The following is an 18,190-nucleotide window of genomic DNA, read 5'->3' on the forward strand; positions in this document are numbered from 1 at the left end:
TTATCAGACAGAGGAATCCCAGATCTCCTTATAAACCCCAGGACAGGCAGAGAGCAGGCAGGAAGAATTAAAATGAGTCTGACCCCAGCTTTTCTTTCCCTAACTGTGCGTGACTTGAAGTGAATCGTTCGACCTCCCTCAGCCTCAATTTCTCATTTGTTACAAAGATCAAATGAGATTATAACATATAGAGCCCCCAAAGATTAGACATTGAATGAACATCGGTTTCTTCCATGCCTGCTTCCATCTTTCCCCTGATGAACTGTGAAATCTTACATCTAAAACGGCACACAAATAATGAAATCCAGCAGTAAGAAGCATGGGATGTCAAAGCCAAGGAAATCTCATTGAGAAACAGTTGATGCTGTTCATTTTACAGAGGAGCTAGTGCTTATCAATAAATGCTTATCTATTGAGAATTTAACACTAAAATACACAAAGATAAATACAATGTCATAAGCAAACCCCAACAAGTAATAATAATCATAGCGCTAGTGGAGGGCTTAGCATATATGGCACACTGTGCTAAGGGCTGAACATGTGTCATCTCGCTCAGTCTTCACAGCAACATGGTGAGAATTTACACTGAGAAAACTGAGGTTCCAAGTACCTTGTTTAAGGTCATACAACCAGCAAGTGGCAGCTGGGATTTCAGCCCAGGACTATTTAGCTCTATAACTTGTGCTGCAAACCCAGGACGACTTGAAGGTTTGGGCAGTCTGTGCACTGTGCAAAAGGAGCGCAAGGAAGGGAGAACGTGGGGCTGAAATTCAGCCCCAAGTGATGAACCCTGGCACTGGGTTTCAAAAGAGAAAGCAGAAAAACCACAACAGGAGGGATGTTACTACTGCCCAAGATAAAGTGGTTAGAGAGCATGTGGGTCCTCTACACAAATGGGGCATACAGCCTCTGACAGAGGATACTCATGAGATTTGCTATGAAGGATCAGGTAGATAAAAAATAACATTTGAAAGGGGAGAAAGAAAATATTTATAAATAGTTTAAAATCATTGATATACTAGGTCACAAAGAAAACCTCTCAAAACATATTCCTAAAAGTAAAACTTGTACATTTTTCAACCATAATGCAATCAAACTAGAAATTAAAAACATAAACAAAAACAGCAACAAATACACCCTCCCTGGAAAATTTTAAAATAATAATTCAGGCAACTGCTGTATCAGAGAGGGAAATACAAACTATGCTTACAGATTACTTGTAAAATAATAAAAGTGAGAATATCATGTAATAAAACTTACAGGACACTGCTAAATTTTACGCAGAGGCAAAATTCAAAGTCTTAAATCTTTTTGTTATGAAACAAGAATTAAGCAAATATACTAAGCTTTCAAATTGCTAAGTTTGAGAAAGTCAACAGTACAAACTTCAGGAATCCAGGATGAGAAAAACAAAGTTAAAGACAATAATTAATAACTTAAAATTAGTAACTAGTTAATGACTAGCATGATTTAAGAAAACACATATATATGTATACACAGGGTTGGTCACAAACTGAGGGACAAGATAAAAGTATGGATAACTCAGGGAAAAAGCCTCACCCCCTCCTGTGAAAACAACTCTGAACACACGGTCTACACCAACAGTGGGGGAAATAACTTTTACCGACAAAGGACAGTATAACTTTATGATCTCAACTTATAAAAATAATCTTTTAAAGATTATGAATTTTGCCTCAGTATAATTTTAGCAATATCATTTTAAAACATTAATGTTCCAGCAATTCTATTACCTTATTTACTTAAGTGGATTGCATTTTAACCTTACATCCTGTCTACTGGGTATATCCGGCTCTCAGGACCTCTGTTGAGCCGTATCCCAGCGGAGCTGGACAACTACTTACCACTGCCCCCCTAAATAACCACCACCAGGAAATCTGATGACATTACTCACTGAGCAGGCGCCAGCAGTGGGCCCTCAGAGAGTAAACAACTTCCCAACTGCTCTGGATAAGGGGATCAGAACTACAGGAATTCTCATATTTGTCCTTTCTTTGTGTATTGAAATCAGAATCAAACCGCCCTAATGCTTCAAGGCCGCAGCCCTACTAAGAATAACCTATTTTCACATCAATATTTAGAAGGTAGCAGTCATTTTCAAACCAATTTTAATAACATAGCTCTGATTTAATCTTTCAGCTCCAAAAGCAACTGATATTTTTAGGTAATATAGAAACAAAAGTATGTTCACAAGCTAATACAGTAATTACACAAGCTGCTGAGCTTAAGCTTTTGGATTTTTATATATTTATGTATTTATTAAGATTTATTGTTTAAGCAAGGTGATAGACAGCTAGAATCAGAAAATTGCAACTCTGTATCAGAATAGGTTAGTAAACACTTCAATATAACATAAAGGCCAAAGAGAAAGAAAGCACTAAAAATAATCATAACCAGTTCAATTTGGTAACAAATTCACATACAAAAAGGGATAATTTGTGACAACAAAAACATAGCATGGGAAGAGGAAAAGGATGGAACTTGCATAGGCAAATAGAGATCAGATGCTATCAGTAGAAAAAGGACTATCTCATCTATGAGACCTTTTATACAAACCTCATGGTAACCACAAAACAAAAATTCAGAGCAGAGCCACAAAACATAAAAAAAGAGGAAACTGAGAAACACATCACAGAAAACCACCAAACTGAAATGGCAGACAGAAACACAAGGAAAAAGAAACAATGGAGATATAGAGCAATCAGAAAACAAAAGATAAAATGGCAGTAGCAAGCCCTCATGTATCAATAATCATGCTAAATGTAAATGAATTAAATTCACCAATCAAAAGACAGAGTGGCTGGATGGATTAAAAAGACAAGATCCAACAATATGCTGCCTCCAGGAGACCCATCTCAGCTGTAAAGACAAACACAGGCTCAGAGTGAAGGGATGGAAGATGATGCTCCAAGCAAATGGCAACCAAGAGGAAGCAGGTGTAGCCATACTTATATCCGACAAAACAGACTTCAAGCCAAAAAAAGATAACAAGAGACAAAGATGGATATTCTATAATGACAAAGGGAGAAATCCACCAAGATATAACATTTTCTAATATACATGTACCTAAGGTAGGAGTACTGAAGTATTGAGAGTAAGGGAGAAACTGACAGAATCACAATAATAGTAGGTGACTTTAATTACCCCACTTACATCAATGGATAGATCATCCAGACAGAGAGTCAACAAAGAAACACTGGCCTTGAATGAAATACTGCACCAGATAAACTTTACAGACATACATAGAATGTTCTATCCAAAAGCAGTGGAATACACATCTTCTCAGGTACACATGGGACATTCTCAAAGACAGACCATAAGTTGGGAAACAAAACAAGTTTCAATTAATTTAAGAAGACTGAAATCATACCAAGCATCTTTTACAACCACAATGGCATGAAACTAGAAATCACCTACAAGAAGAAAGTTGGAAAAGTCACAAATATGTGGAGACTAAACAACATGTTACTGAACAACTACCAGATCAATAAAGAAATCAAACTAGAAATCAAAAATACCTGGAGAAAAATGAAAACACAACATACTAAAACCTGTGGGAAGCAGAAAAAGCAGTACTAACAAGCAAATTTACAGGCCTACCTCAAGAAACAAGAAAAACCTCAAATAAACAATGTAACACTACACCTAAAATAACTAGAAAAAAAAGGACAAAGCTCAAAGTCAATAAAAGGAAGGAAATAATAAAAATCAGAGCAGAAATGAATGACAGAGACTAAAACGACAAAAGAAAAGATCAATAAAACTAAAAGTTAGTTCTTTGAAAAGATAAAAAAAATTGACAAACCCTCAGGCTAGACTCATTAAGAAAAAAAGAGAGAGAAGGCTCAAATAAATAAAATCGGAAATAAAACAGGAGAAATTACGACGGACATCACAGAAATACAAAGTATTATAAGACAATATATGAAAAGCTATATGCCAACAAATTAGATAATCTAGAAGAAGTGGATAAATTCTTAGAAATCTATAACCTCCCAAAACTGAATTAAGAAGAAACAGAAAATCTGAATAGACTAATCACTAGTAAAGAGATTGAAACAGTAATCAAAAATCTCCCGAAAACAAAGGTCGAGGACCTGGTGGCTTCTACCAAACATTAAAAAAAATTTAATGTCTATTCTTCTCAAACTCTTCCAAAAATTGGAAGAGGATGGGATACTTTCTAACTCATTTTATGAGGTCAACATTACCCTCATACCAAAACCAGACAAGGATAACACAACAAAGTAAAACTACAGGCCGCTATCATTGATAAACATAGATGCAAAAATCCTCAAAAAAATATTTGCAAATCCAACACAACATACATTAAAAGGATCATACACCACGATCAAGTGGGATTTATTCCAGGGATGCAGGGATGGTTCAAAATCTGCAAATCAATCAGTGTGATACACCACATTAAAGAAATGAAGAATACAAATCACATGATCATCTCAATAGATGCAGAGAAAGCATTTAACAAGATTCACTATCCATTTATGACAAAAACTCTCAATAACATAGTACTGACACAAAAAAAGACAGATCAATGGAACAGGATTGAGAGCCCAGAAATAAACCCACCCATCTATAGACAGCTAATTTTTGACAAAGGAGCCAAGAATACACAAAGCAGTAAGGAAAAATCTCTTCAATATATGGTACTGGGAAAACTGGACAGCCACATACAAAAGAATGAAAGTAAACATTATCTTATACACAAAAATTAACTCAAAATGGATTAAAAATTTGAATGTAAGACCTGAAACCATAAAACTCCTGGAAGAAAACTTAGGCAGTAACTTTGACATCGGTCTTCGTAGTTTCTTTCTGAATGCCATGTCTCCTGGGGCAAGGGAAACAAAAGAAAAAATAAACAAATGGGACTACATCAAATGAAAAAGCTTTTGCATTGCAAAGGAAACCATCAACAAAATAAAAAGACAACCCACCAACTGGGAGAAAATATTTGCAAATAATATATCTGATAAGGGGTTAATTTCCAAAATATATAAAGAACTCATACAACTCAACAACAACAAAAATGAACAAGCCAATCAAAAAATGGGCAAAGGATATGAAGAGACATTTTTCCAAAGAAGATATACAGATGGCCAACAGGCACATGAAAAGATGCTTACGTCACTAATTATTAGGGAAATTCAAATCAAAGCTACAATGAGGTTATCACCTCATACTTGTTAGAACGGCTATTATTAAAAAGATAAGAAATAAGTGTTGGAGAAGATGTGGAGAAAAGTGAACCACCATACACTGCTAGCAGGAATGCAAACTGGTGCGCCACTATGGAAAACAGTATGAAGATTTCTCAAAAAATTAAAAATAGAACTACCATATGATCCAGCTATTCCACTTCTAGGTATTTATCCAAAGAACATGCAAACATCAATTAGAAAAGATATATGCACCCCTATGTTCACTGCAGCATTATTCACAATAGCCAAGACTTGGAAGCAACCCATGTGCCCATCAACAGATGAAAGGACAAAGATGTGGTATATATGTACAACGGAATACTACTCAGCCGTAAAAAGACCAAATCTTGCCATTTGAAACAACACAGATGGTCCCTGAGAGTATTATGTTAAGTGAAATAAGTCAGATGCAGAAAGGAAATTATCGTATGACTTCGCTCATCTGTGGAAGATAAACATATAGATATGGAGAACCAGAGGGGAAGCGGGTGGGGGGAGGACAAAAGGGGTGAAGGAGCACATGTGTAGTGATGGATGGCAACTAGATTTTTGGTAGTGACACAATGCAGTCTATACAGAAGTCAAAATATAATGACGTACACCTAAAATTTATATAATGTTACAAACCAATGTGACCTCAATTAAAAAAGAAAGAAAGAGAAAACAATACTCTGAAAAAAAAAGATCTATAGTTTAAATAAAGATTGCAAAATTAGGATATCAGATAAGTATGATGTCTATTTGTATTTTAGTATTTTAAAGTAATTTTTTTATAAATATAGCTGAGAGAAACATGAAATAAATTACTATTAGAAGTTTTGATGAACTACATATCAGATTTCCTTTGTTTGCCTGACAACATCATTTAGATGGGACACTAGAAGGCAAAGTCACTGTGTTATGAATCTTGATCACAGGTAGGAGAGGAAAGACATATCTAATTCCAACCTGTCTAAAATTTCTACTCCCCCTGACCCTTCCTTCCTAACCTTTGCCTACTTTATTTTTTTCTCTGTAGCTCCTAGTCACCATCTGCCACACTACATACTTCATTATCTCTTTATTGTCTTCTCTCCGACTAGAACGCAAGTTCTATGAAGAAAGGGACTTATCTGCTCTATTCATTGCTATATTTCCAATACCCAAATCAGTGCCTGGCACATGGCAGGCATCCAAAGAATATTTTTGAATGAATATTTACTCAACAGCTAATCTTTTAGAATCAATCATTTATCCAGAAATCACATTCATACCAGCTTACAGATACATGTGTGTGTAATACAGCACTTCCAGTTTTCAGAGCATCTTCATACATACTTTACTTCATTAAGGAACATAAACAAAGGAAGGTATCTCATGAAAAGCCCAAGCACTAGGGACCACAAAAGAATCATGTGATCGATCTCTTTTTCCCACAGCTCCTTTATTAGAAACAGAAAGTTATGCTGGGATCAATTCACATTAATTGTATACAAACCTAGGAACTACAGTAAAGATGTAAATCAGATTTTGTCCTGGGCCACTGCTGTCCATTCAGGCTTTCCCTGTACAGCCAGTGGCCATCTTGTCTCTCTCTCTCTCTCTGGGCAAAGAGAGGTTAACTTGGTCAAAGGCACACGGCCCAGACAAGAGTCAGGAGACACTGGTTCTTAAGTGGGAAGAGTCAGAATTAATTTAGACATTTGTGGACCACATACTACTATGTTATAAGCCAAGTGAGGGGTACTGGCAGTGCACAGCTAGGTACTGGCAGTGCAAAGAACAAGTGCCCAACCTTGTCCTTGAATACTTGGAGCGAAAAATGTAAATAATGACAACATAGCGTGTTATGTTTCACTAGAGAAAGAAGATGCCCACCATGTGCTAAATACTTTGCCCCCAATCATATTTAAATCCAATTTAGTCCTTACCCTATGAATAAGGTAAGCTCATTAACTCCATTTTACTAAGGAAGAAACTGAAGCTCAGAGCACTACAGTTAAACAGCTAGTAAGTGGCAATGGTGGAAACAGGACTCAGTTGACAGGAGCTTAATTCCCGTGGTCTTTTCATGCTCCATTGGGAAAGACCTAAAATCACCTGACTCTACCCTGTATGTAGCTGAAATAAGACTAAGAACCTGGAAAGCAGCATTCATCCATTCAACAAATCTTTGCAGCACCCACTATGTGTGAAATGGTTTCCCAGGCACTGGGCATTCAACAGAAACAAGACAGATATCTCTACTTAACAACTGCGAGATGTGATGGAGAAATAAACTGGGTTGTTATTTTGAATTAGGGTCAAGGAAAGGCTCTCTGAGGCGGCAATGTGGAAGGCGAGATCTGAATGACAAGAAGGAGCCAGCCACACAAGGAATAAAGGAAGGAGAAGCAAGCAGAGGGAACAGCTGGTGCACAGGACCTATGGTGAAAACAAAGGGAGCACTGAGGAAAGGGGAAGACAGGCAGGAGATGAGGTCAGAGCTGGGCAGGAGCTGTCAGATGCAGAGCTTTCTAAGCCAAGTTTCTCAAAGAAACTTGGGTTTTATTCTAAACTTCATGAAAAGCCACTAGAGAATTTTATAAGGAAGTGATATGATCTGACTTACTTTTAAAAAAGATCCCTTTGGCTACCTGTAGAGAACGGACAGTGGCAAGGTGAGAGCAGAGACAAGGAGACCAGTAAGGAAGCTTCTGTAGTAGTCCAAGAGAGAGAGGATGGCAGCTTGGCCCAGCAGTTACCATGGAGATAAGTGGATGGATCTGGAGTGTTTTGGAGGCAGAGTGATCAGGACTTGCTGATGGACAGGACACAATCCAATCCACTGATCCCTAGCCCAGAGTTATGATATTTGACTTACAGTTTTGTATCACTGTCGCATGGACATCCAGAGTTTTGCAAGGCATCCGAGTAGAAGCTGGTGTGGGTCTGCTTGGTCCTTTCCATATCCACCCACAAGATGGCACCAAGATCAACCCTGAGGCAAAGCTCCTAGCTGCTTTCCCTGGTCCTTCTCCCAAAATAGGGAAAACACTCCATACATCCATCCTCACTGTCCTAGTCACTTTTTTCTCCCCTCACCTGTTCCTAATTTTCCCCTCATTAAATTTAAACAGCAAATATTTACAAGGAGCCTTTTATATGTTACCCATCTGCACGCCAAAATTGAGTCACAGGCTAGGGTGAAGTCATTTCAGGTCTTTTTTCCCAAACCCATAGTGTCGGGCAAAAAATGGGTGCCTGCATTAAATGAGCTATTTAAAGGACTTAAAAGAATGCCTGAGAGTGAGTAAATGCCCAATAAATTCTAAGTATCTACAGAAAAGATTTTCCAAGAAGTTTGTGCTGTGAAACTAATTTTAGACACACACACACACACACACACGCTCTTTAAGGCATTTTTAAAACTGTATTTTTCCAAAGAGCTATTTCTTTCAGAGGATTAAGGTAATCTCTAATAAGAACCATTAACCTCATGATACCTTGAAAAACTGTATAAAATAGGACCCAGTTCTTATAACACATTAATGTATTTGGTACAGCGGACAAACAAAGGTTTTCCTGAAACCCTGAAAGAAAATTGCCTCTGAAGGTGAAACTAGAAAGAACCGACCCATAAAAAATGAGAAGAGCCAACTGTAGGATGACCCAACTCATGAGCTTCTCTTTGAATGTATCACTGAAATTTAAGAATCCTTAAACCCAACTGTGGAAATCTGAGGTATGACATCATGGAGGCCAGACCAGAATCTACCTCCCCTCCACCCCTTCAAGAAAGGGGACGGGGCCGGCCTGTGGCCGAGTGGTTCAAGTTTCATACGCTCTGCTTTGGCAGCCCAGGTTCGCAGGTTTGTGAGCCATGCTGTGGAGGCATCCCATGTACAAAACAGAGGGAGATGGCACAGATGTTAGCCTTCAGGGCTAATCTTCCTGAAGCAAACAAAAAAAAAAAATGGGGAGGAGGACTGGCAACAGATGTCAGCTCAAGACGAATCTTCCTCACCAAAATAAATAAAATTAAACTTAAAAAAAGAGAGAGGAAACTGATCACTGTGCATCGACCTGTCAGAAGGAAGGTCTACAGGCTGACTCGGGGAGGGGACCCAGAGGTTAACTCAGTGCTATTTATTCAGCTCCCTGCTAGAGAAAAACTGAATCCAGCAGGCATGTATGATCTGGATACTGAAAAGGAATATTCCTAACTATAAATGAACAAATTAGCCTCCTGCCTCTCTCTGGGATGAGTCTATCAGACATATTTACATTCATCAATCATGTTTGTGTCACACACTGCACCCTCACACAGCAGTGAGCCTTGTTCAGAAGGTCCTACAGCTGCTTGCCCGCCTACCTGACCACTCCTAGCACACTGACAGCAAATGCTAGCCTAGGTTTTACAGGGTCAGCTAATGAACCTCAGCAATATCTGAAGGGAATTACACTGCAAAGCACAACCCACACAATAGAAGGAATTGTCTAGAATCAGCCAAACAGTTCCCACAACCACTATTCCTGAGGTCGTACAGAGAGGTGTTTGAAATCTGACCCCTCTCACCTGAAAAGCTGTGTGACTTTAGAAAAGCTCTTCACTTTGCTAAGCCTCACCTGGAGAACAGTAACTGTGAAGATTCCAGGAGCACCAGCTAAGCAGCCTTCTGCATGGTGCTGGCACACTGTGCTCCTAACTATACCAACGCCATTAGTGGGAGGGGATGCAGAAGCATTCGCAATGCCCCTGGTTTCATTCTAGAGCAACGAAGAAATCTTTACCTGACGTGGAGGCTAAACATGTAGGTTTTGGCAGAAAGTGGGTTTCCAGACTGAATGCTATTTGAAACGTCTGCCACTAAGAGCCAAACTGCTTATCTCAGCCTCCTTCCTGTGTTACTGCATCCACAGCCTGAGTGAGGTCTACTGCTGAAACTATCTCTTAGTCCTCTTTTAGGAGGGTTACCCAAGTAATCTCAGTAATTGGCCTACACTGTTTTTTATAAATAACACTGGTTTCTTTAAAGTTTCTTTTTAGAATATTTTTCAGTACTAATTATGTCAATTCTTAATTTCGAAGAACCAGCTCAGAAAAATCAAGGAAGAAATTGTTTTCTTACGTCCCAAAGAAAACGGAACTTTGGGTTTCAGAGGAGAAACCACAAGGGAGAGAGGGAAGTACACAGAAAAAGCACTAATAACATCAACAGAGAGGGTGCAGAAGCCCTGGCAGATGAAGGCCTTAGATCAGGATGCGGGATCAGGATGGGGTCGGAGGGGAGGAGAACGGCTGGGGGATCAGGATGGGGTTGGAGGGGAAGAGAACTGCTGGGGGCTCGGCCCAAGCCTTGGGGAACCAGTGCCTTCCCCTTCACTGCAAACAGCAGCAAAGCCCAGGCTAGAGGCTTCCTAGGGAGATCTTCTCCCAGGGCTGCTCCTTCCTACCAGGGTTTTAAGGTAAAGTCTTGATATTTATACAGGAAAAATGTATATTTACATCCTCCAAACAAAATACATTTTTTTAAAAGACTTTTTTGAGAGCAGTTTTAGGTTTACAACAAAACTGAAAGGGAGGTACAGAGATTTCCCTTATATTCCCTGCCCCCACACATGCATAGCCTCCTCCCTCGTCAACATCCTTTACCAAGGGTGAACCTCCATTTACACATCATAATCACATCATAATCACCCCAAATCCATATCTTACCTTAGGGTTCACTTTTGGTGTTGTACATTCTATGGGTTTGAACAAATGTATGATGATATATATCCATCATACAGAGTATTTTCACTGCCCTAAAAATCCTCTGTGCTCTTCCTATTCATCTATCCCCACCTCTACCCTCTGGCAACCACTTCTTTCTACTGTCTCCATAGTTTTGCCTCTTCAAGACTGTCACATAGTTGGAATCACACAAGTAAGTAGCCTTTTCAGATTGGCTTCTTTTACTTAGTCATATGCATTTAAGGTTCCTCCACGTCTTTCATGGCTTGATAGCTCATCTCTCTTTAGTGCTGAATAATATTCCATTGTCTGGATGGACCACAGTTTATCCATTCACCTACTGAAGGACATCTTGGTTGCTTCTAAGTTTTAGCAATTATGAATGAAGCTGCTATAAATATCCTTCCGCAGGGTTTGTGTGAATATAAGTTTTCAACTCCTTTGGGTAAATACCAAGGAGAACAACTGCTGGATGAGAAGAGTATGTTTAGTTTTGTAAGAAACTGCCAAACTGTCTCCCAAAGTGGCTATTGTGCATTCCCCCCAGCATTGCATGAGAGTTTCTATTGCTCCACATCCTCGTCAGCATTTGGTGTTGGCAGTGTTCCAGGTTTTGGTCATTCAAGTAAGTGTATAGTGATATCTTATTGTTTTAACTTGCATTTCTCTGATGACACATGATGTGGAACATCTTTTTTTATATGCTTATTGGTCATCTGTATTATCTTCTTAGGTGAGGTGTCTGTTAAGTTCTGTGGCCCATTTTTTAATCAGGTTGTTTGTTTTCTTATTGTTGAGTTTTTAAGAGTTGTGTATTTTGGACAACAGTCCTTTATCAGATGTGTCTTTTGCAAATATTTTCTCCCAGTCTATGGCTTGTCTTCTTCTAATTTTTTTGATAGTTTGTCACAGAGCAGAAGTTTTTAATTTTAATGAAGTCCAGCCTATCAATGATTTCTTTCACGGACTGCATCTTTGCTGCTTTATCTAAAAAGGCATCACTATACCCAAGGTCATCTAGGTTTTCTCCTAAGTTAGTCTCTAGGAGTTTTATAGTTTCGTCTTTTACCTTGAAGTTTATGACTCATTTTGAGTTAATTTTTGTGAAGGGTATAAGGTCTACGTCTAAATTCACTATTTTGCATGTGGCTGTCCAGCTGTTCCACACCACTTGTTGAAGAGATTATCTTTGCTCCTTTTTTGTCTGTTCTTTCACCAGTACCACACCGTCTTGATGACTGTAACTTTACAGTAAGTCTTGAAGTCAGGTACTGCCAGTCACCCAACTTTGTTCTTCTCCTTTAATATTGTGTATGCTCTTCGGGATCTTTTGCCTCTCCATGTAAACGTCAGAATCAGTTTGTCAATATCCATAAAGTAACTTGCTGAAATTTTGACTGGGATTGCATCTATAGATTAGGTTGGGAAGAAACTGACATCTTGACAATATCGAGTATTCCCATCCATGAACATGGAATATCTCTGTTTATTTAGTTCTTTGATTTTGTTCATCAGAGTTTTGTAGTTTTCCTCATATAGAACTTACATATATTTTGTTAAATTTATACCTAAGTATTTCATTCATTTTTAGGGGTGCTAATGTAAATAGTACTGTGTTTCATTTGTTTTTGTTTTGGGGTTTTTTTTGTGAGAAAGCTTGGCCCTGAGCTAACATCTGTTGCCAATCTTCCTCTTTTTGCTTGAGGAAGATTGTTGTTGAACTAACATCTGTGCTAATCTTCCTCTATTTTATGTGGGATGCCACCACAGCATGGCTTGACAAGTGGCACTAGGTCCGCGCCCAGGATCTGAACCTGTGAACCCCAGGCCACCAAAGGGGAGCATGCGAACTTAACCGCTATGCCACTGGGCTGGCCTCAATAGTACTGTGTTTTAATTTCAAATTCCACTTGTCCATTGTTAGTATATTGGAGAGCAATAGACTTTTGTATATTAACCTTGTATCCTGAAACCTTGATATAATCACTTATTAGTGACAGGAGTTTTTCTATCAATTGTTTTGAATTTTCTACACAATCATGTCATTTGTGAACAATGGCAGTTTTATATCTTCCTTCTCAATCTGTATACCTTTTAGTTCCTTTCCTTGCCTTACTGCACTAGCAAGGACTTCCAGTATGATGTTGAAAAGGGGTGGTAAGAGGGGACATCATCGCCCTGTGCCTGACCTTAGCAGGAAGCTTCAAATTTCTATTAAGTGTGATGCTAGCTGTAGGGTTTTTGTAGATATTCTTTATCAAGTTGAGAAAGTTCCCCCGTACTTCTAGTTTACTGAGTTTTTATCATGAATGGCTTTGGATTTTGTCAAATGCTTTTTCTGCATCTATTATCATTTGATTTTTCTTTTTTAGTCTGTTGAGGTGATGGATTACATTCATTGATTTTCTAATGCTGAACCAGCCTTGCTTACCTGGGATAAACTTCACTTGGTTGTGCATACAATTTTTTGTATTTTTTTGATTTGATTTGCTACTATTTTGTTGAGAATTTCTGCATCTATGTTTATGAGAGACATTGGTCTATAGTTGTCTTTTCTTGTAATGTCTTTGTCTGGTTTTGGTATTAGGGGAATGCTGGCTTCACAAAACGAGTTAGCAAGTATTCCCTCTGTTTCTATCTTCTGAAAGACATTATAGAGAAGTGGTAAAATTTCTTCCTTAAATGTTTGGTAGCATTTACCAATGAAACCATATGGGCCTGGTGCTTTCCAGTTTGGAAAGTTATTAATTACTGACTTGGTTTCTTCAATAGATACAGTTCTATTCAGATCAACTATTTCTTCCTGTGTGAGTTTTGGCAGATGTGTCTTTTGAGGAATTGGTCCACTTCATCTAGGTTAACAAATTTGTAGGCACAGAGTTGTTCATAGTATTACTATGAATCTCTAGTAAAGTTCCCTGTTTCATTTCTGATATTAGTAATTTGTGTCTTCTTTCTTTTTTAGTTAGCCTAGCTAGAGGCTTATTGATTTTATTGATCTCTTCAAAGAACCAGCTTTTGGTTTCATTGGTTTTTCTCTATTGATTTCTTGTTTTTAATTTAGCTGATTTCTGATCTAATTCTTATTATTTCTTTTCTGCTTACTTTGGATTTTATTTGCTCTTCTTTTTTCCCTGTTTCCTAAAGTGGAAACTTAGATTACTGATTTTAGATCTTTGTTCTTTTTTTTTTTTTTAAAGATTCTATTTTTCCTTTTTCTCCCCAAAGTTCCCCGGTACATAGTTGTATAGTTTTAGTTGTGGGTCTTCCTAGTTGTGGCATGTGGGATGCCACCTCAGCATGGCTTGATGAGCAGTGCCATGTCCGCGCCCAGGATTCAAACGGGTGAAACCCTGGGCCACGGAAGCAGAGCGCATGAACTTAACCACTCAGCCACAGGGCTGGCCCCTGTTCTCTTTTAATATATGCAATTCAGTGCCACAAATTTCTCTCTATGCTTTTGCTGCATGCTACAAATCTTGATACATTGTGCTTTCATTTTCATTTAGTTCAAAATATTTTTAAATTTCTCTTGAGATTTCTTCTTTGATCCATGTATTATTTAGAAGAGTGTTGTTTACTCTCCACATATTTTGGGATTTTCCAGTTATCCTTCTGTTATTGATTTCTAGTTTAATTCCACTGGGATCCAAGAGCAGACATTGTATGATTTCTATTCTTTTAAATTTGTTAAGGTGTTATGGCTCAAAGTGTGGTCTATCTTGGAGAATATTCCATATGAGCTTGAGAAAAATGTGTATTCTGCTGTTGTTGGATGAAGTAGTCTGTAGTCAGTTACATCCAGTTGACTGATGGTGGTGTTGAGTTCAACTATGTCCTTACTGATTTTCTGCCTGCTGGATTTGTCTATTTCTGAAAGAGAGGTGTCCAAGTTTCCTACCAAGATAGTGGATTCATCTATTTCTCCTCACAGTTCTATTGGTTTTTGCCACATATAGTCTGATACTCTGTTGTTGGGTACATACCCATAAAGAATTGTTATGTCTTCTTGGAGAGCTGACCTCTTTATCATTATGTAGTGCCCTTCTTTAACCCTGATAACTTTCCTTACTTTGAAGTCTGCTCTACCTGAAATGAACATAGCTCCTCTGGCTTGGTGATGATTAGTGTTAGCATGGTATATCTTTCTCCATCCATTTACTTTTAATGCATATGTGTCTTTATATTGAAAGTAAATTTCTTGCAGCTAACATATTTTTTTTCTGCTATTTACCGTAGGAATCTGGTCAAGCTCCTGGAGGTAAATCTCACAATATTGTGCGGGCTCCCCTATGCCAGAGGCCCCCTGAAGATTTTAACTCGGAGTTGTCCGCACTGAGCCTCCAGAAATTTGTCAACTACAGTTCACGTTTTCCTATCCCAGTACTGGTTCCTGGGAGGTTTCTAAACCTGAGTCTCTGATAAGCAGTGACTCCCTGTATTCGCCTGTCTCCCCAATCTTGGGGGGCAATAGTTTGTCCTGTAAGTCTTCCCTTCTCTTATGGATTTAAGAAGAGTTGTTGATTTTTCAGTCTGTTCAGCTTTTTACTTGTTGTTAAGACAGAGCGTTGACTTGCAAACTCCTTATGTGCAGAACCAGAAACCAGAAGTCCAATTTAATAAAATGATGCGAAGGAAGTCTCAAATTACAATCCAAATACACTTGTTAGAACATCATAGTGGTCATAATTGCATGAGCACTTTGGAAAGCATGAGTGTCAAAGGCGATGTGCATCTCAAAAGCTGCTGGTGCGAGCGGGAATCCCAGCACCGTCCTCTGTGAGGTGACTCTTTGCCTTCCTTCGGAAGGTTATGGGAGGGCAGGCAAACTGCCCTTGTTAGTGCCTTCAGAGCAACAGCTTGTTAATAACCCTAAGGTTTGGTGATTAGAAAGTGATGTTTTAAGCATTTTACATCTTAACACGCTAGACTGTTATTTACACATAGTGGTTTACTAAGTTTCAGTTAGACTTTAGGAAACAGATTCAGGGTTTTGAGTTGACTTACAACGAATTTAAATTTTTCCCATTTAAAATAGTAAGAAAAGGCTCCTGGTTGAAATTTTCACTTAGAAAATGTGATATTCAGGAACCCAATTACTGAGGTTAAGCCAAAAATGCCTATACTTGCATACTCTATGACCCAGAAGTGACAATTTTGGATCTATTCATAAAGATCTGTGAGGGGACATGTGCAAAGATGTTTGTCCAGGGTTATGTGTAGTGGCAGGAAGTTGCAGGCAATACGAGCATATCTAACTGGGGGACAGTAATATGAGGGATCTTAAAAACATATGCTAAGGAGCCAGTTCCGTGGCCGAGCAGTTAAAGTTCTGTGCACTCTGCTTTGGCAGCCTGGGTTCACAGATTCAGATCCCGAGTGTGGACCTACTCCATTCGCTGGCCACACTGTAGAGGTGCCCCATATACAAAAAAATGGAGGAGGACTGGTATGGATGTTAGCTCAGGGCTAGTCTTCCTCAAGCAAAAAAAGAGGAAGACTGGCAGTGGATGTTAGCTCAGAGCAAATCTTCCTCAGGGGAAAAAAAAAAGACAAAACACATATGCTAAGCGAAACAGTAAGAAACAGAATGAGATCTGTAATACAAAACCATTTACAAAAATTAAAAACACATAAGCACATAACAATACATACTTTATAAGAAGACATAAAAACAAAATAACATACACTAAACATATTAGAATGGTTATCTATGGTAGGCAGGGAGGGAAAAAGAGTAGAGATTCAGATAAAAATTAATCAAACAACAAAAAAAGAGAGGAACCTTGGGAGGTAGGCATGGATTTCTTGAATACAAAAGCACTAACCATCAAGGAAAAAACTGATAAATTAGATTTTAAAATTAAAAACTTCTCATCAAAAGAGCCTATTTGGAAGAGGCAAAACCACAGAATGGGAGCAGGTATTTGTAAAACATATAACTGATAAAGACTCACATGCATCATATATAAAGAATGCCTGAAGATGAGTAAGAAAAACCAGACAAGCTGCCTGGAGAGAGCCCTGCACAGGCACATGATGCCAACATGCCAAGAACTGAGAAAGATAATCCAATCCTCTGCATCAGAATTCAATGACGAGAAGAAATGGAGCTCGCCGACAAGTTTTAGGTTTTAACAATTTTATAAAAATGTATGTAAGCAGGAAATTTGAACAGATATTTTAAATTTTATAAACACGTAAACAAATGTCATTGGCTAAAGTCTCTTCTATTTTAAGAGAGTTCTTGAGAGAAAACGGAAAAAGAAGCATCTGCATCTACAATTTGTGTATCTACAAGGGGAAATGAGTTACTTATGCAACTACTACACAGTGGAAAGCTTTGTTTCCATAGAGACTATGACACAACTGATTTAGGCCTTAAATTAGAATATTCCGATTTGAATTGAGAAATGATCTTTTTGTCTAAATGAATAGTGTATTCAGTGAGAATAAAAGCTCCGCACATCTGCTGATATCATTTCCTCTTTACTTCAGTAATAATAATGAGAATACATTCACACAAGTCCTAAAAAGGAATTCATATCCCCAAAACTTCACAAGTGCCTGAAAATATATAGAGAATGACATATTTCTACAGGATGTACAAAAATACTGACCATAAAGAACTAACACAAAACATTTCAAACTATCTTTCTGCTTATTTCACATCTATTACACTTAAACATTCTCTTGTACTAACTGGCTGAATAGCAAGACAAAAGTCAGTTCTGTCTTCCTTCTATCATTACTACCTGAACTAAACAGATAAGCTGTATACTTGGGGGGTGAGGAGTGGTGGTGAGGAATGCAAGGAATTGTTAATCCAAACCACAAAAACATTAGAATGTTAAGTTTCAAAAGCAGTGAAACATATGATCCATAAATACAGTCCATGGAAAATCCTTCAGGGGCTCTGCATTGCCCTGGATAAAGCCCGGACTCTGACACGGCATCAAGGCTCCCGCAGTACTTGAAGCCTAAGTTTCAACTGCTCCAGCCTCTTAAAACTCCTTGAAAGCCGTGTCTCTTACTACTGTGCCGTGGCCATGTGGCTCACACAACGTGGCACACTTCTTTCTTCCTCTTCTCCCCTAATTCCAACTCATCTTTCAAGACTCAAGTGTGAGAAAGCTCTACCTACGCCTCTGGCCCAACACCCATCTGGAGGAGGTTCCACGCCTGTGTTCCCAGGACATCCTGGGCTTATCTTCATCACAGTGGAATTATATTCGCCTGTTTCCCCTGACTGAGCCTC

At 38.5% G+C, this 18,190-nt stretch overlaps 1 protein-coding gene across 10 annotated transcripts in view; it reads right to left on the reverse strand.

The window, feature by feature from the left end:
• Nucleotides 1–18,190, reverse strand: part of PDE8A (phosphodiesterase 8A) — a 137,763-nt gene that overhangs the window by 65,536 nt on the left and 54,037 nt on the right. The window lies entirely within an intron of this gene.

This window comes from Equus caballus, chromosome 1 (genome assembly GCF_041296265.1).
Source record: "Equus caballus isolate H_3958 breed thoroughbred chromosome 1, TB-T2T, whole genome shotgun sequence".
Taxonomy (NCBI): Eukaryota; Metazoa; Chordata; class Mammalia; order Perissodactyla; family Equidae; genus Equus; species Equus caballus.